General features: G+C 43.6%; 1 pseudogene; it reads left to right on the top strand.

Moving 5' to 3' along the window:
- Positions 1 to 260: 260 nt before the first annotated feature.
- Positions 261 to 2,087, top strand: LOC100461447 (mesoderm-specific transcript homolog protein-like; annotated as a pseudogene).
- Positions 2,088 to 2,580: the final 493 nt, after the last annotated feature.

Here is a 2,580-nt window from a genome sequence, read left to right as displayed (position 1 = left end):
CTAGGTATTTTTGTGTGTGTGTTTGGCAATTGGGAATGAGATTGCCTTTCTGATTTGGCTCTCAGTTTGGCTGTTGTTGGTGTATAGGAATGCTAGTGATTTTTGCGCATTGATTTTGTATCCTGTAACTTTGCTGAAGTTGTTTTTCAGCTGGAGGAGCTTTTGGGCTGAGACTATGGGGTTTTCTAGATAGAAAATCATGTCATTTGCAAGCAGAGATAGTTTGACTTCCTCTCTTTCTATTTGGATGCCCTTTATTTCTTTCTCTTGGCTGATTGCTCTGGCTAGGACTTTCAATACTATGTTGAATAGAAGTGATGAGAGAGGGCAACCTTGTCTTGTGCTGGTTTTCAAGGAGAATGATGCTAGTTTTTGCCTATTCAGTGTACTGTAGGCTGTGACCTTTACAGAACTCTTCACCCAAAAACAATACAATATACAGTCTCCTCATCACCACATGGCATGTACTCTAAAATTAATCACATAATTGGACATAAAACAATCCTCAATAGATGTAAAAAGAACCAAAATCATATCAAACACACTCTAGGACCACAGCACAATAAAAATAGAAGTCAAGACTATGAAAATTGCTCAAAACCAAATAATTACATGGAAATTAAACAATATGCTCCTGAGTGACTTTTGGGTAAATAATGAAATTAAGGCAGAAATCAGGAAGTTCTTTGAAAATAATGAGAACAAAAATACAATATAAAATACAATATACTAGCATGCACAACCGGTTCCCCCAAACATGGAGGCCTGTAGCCCAGGTCTTACCTGAATCAGGATGAGGGTGTGGTGGGTCCAAGTGGAGCTGTTGGCCATGTGGCTACTTGCTGCATACCTGCAGATCCCACCCCCTCAGATCTCCCTGGCCCTTCACTCTTGGAAGTCTTCAGGCAAATTTTTCACTTACGAGGGACTGCATATATTCTAACAAGACTCTGTGGGTGTGGTTGGAAGTCTGGAGATAGCTGTGCTTTTACACAGCTTTCCAACATCCAGCTATAATTGGTACAAGATTTGGGAAGTTCTGACCTTGAGGTTTCATCAAGTGCTTGTGCTTGATTTCTTAGGCTTTGGCTTCAGTGACAATCCACAACCACATCACTATTCCACAATTGAGCAGGCCAGCATTATGGAAGTGCTTTTGTGGCATCTGGGGCTCCAGAACCACAGGACCAACTGTTTGTCCCATGACTATGGAAATATTGTTGCTCAGGAGCTCCTCTACAAGTACAAGCAGAATCAATCTGGTAGGCTTACCATAAAGAGTATTCGTCTGTCAAATGGAGGTATCTTTCCTGAGACTCACCATCCACTCCTTCTCCAAAAGGTACTCAAAGGTGGAGGTGTGCTGTCACCCATCCTCACGTGGCTGATGAACTTCTTTGTATTCTCGATGTCTCACCCCAGTCTTTGGGCCATGTACTTGGCCCTCTGAGAATGAGCTGTGGGATGGTACATGTGGGCAGTCCCAACCCACAGCTGCAACAATCATGGGAACTTAGTCATTGTCAATCTCTTACAGTACATCATCGATCAGAGAAAGAAGCTTAGAAGACACTGAGTGGGAGCTCTTGCCACTGAAACTAACCCGACTGATTTTATCTATGAGCCATTGGATCCTGTAAATCCCTATCCAGAGCTTTTCAAGCTGTACAGGAAAATGCTGTCGCGGTCCATGATGTCAATTCTGGATGACCACATTAGCCACGATCCACAGCTAGAGGATCCCATGGGCTTCCTGAATGCATACCTGGGCTTCATCAAGCCCTTTTGAGTTGGAAAGAGTAGATTCCCTGTATTACCTCCCCTACTCCCTTATCCATTGTGTATTCCACTTAAGAAGAAATGCCCCAAAGAGGTCCTGGGCATCAAACACTATTCTCTCACAAAGTCCACTTTACCCAAATTGGTGAACAGTATATAGGAAGAAGCCAGCAGGAGCTCTGGCTAAGGTTGACATAATAGTCCACCTCCCATTACTTTGACATCTGATCAAATGTACAGACTTGCCTTTGTTTTTATGTTATTAGGAAATTCTGATCAGTACTACTATTCACTGATGCAGAAAGACATTCTTTTGCATAAAAGACTTTTTAATACTCTGGACTTTTCTGAAGTATTTAGTAGTGCTAATTTCTGGCCCAGCTCCAATAGGAATTCTACAGTAAGAATGACGAGGGCTGGGCCCGGTGGCTCATGCCTGTAATCCCAGCACTTTGGGAGGCTGAGGCGGGTGGATCACATGAGGTCAGGAGTTCGAGACCAGCCTGGCCAACATGGGGAAACCCCGTCTCTACTAAAAATACAAAAATTAGCCAGGCACGGTAGTGGGTGCCTGTAATCCCAGCTACTTGGGAGGCTGAGGCAGGGGAATTGCTTGAACCCGGGAGGCGGAGGTTGCAGTGAGCCGAGATTGTGCCACTGCATTCCAGCCTGGGCGACAGAGTGAGACTCTGTCTCAGAAAAAAAAAAAAAAGAATGATGAGAAAGCCTTCTCCTTGAATGGCTTTCTGGGCACATGGTTTTTAAAAGTTCTTTAAGCAACACAGAGCTGAGTCTTATTTG

The sequence above is a fragment of the Pongo abelii genome, chromosome 2 (assembly GCF_028885655.2).
Source record: "Pongo abelii isolate AG06213 chromosome 2, NHGRI_mPonAbe1-v2.0_pri, whole genome shotgun sequence".
Classification (NCBI taxonomy): Eukaryota; Metazoa; Chordata; class Mammalia; order Primates; family Hominidae; genus Pongo; species Pongo abelii.
The sequence above is the reverse complement of the archived record's forward strand: the minus strand, read 5'-3'. Positions and strand labels throughout refer to the sequence as shown.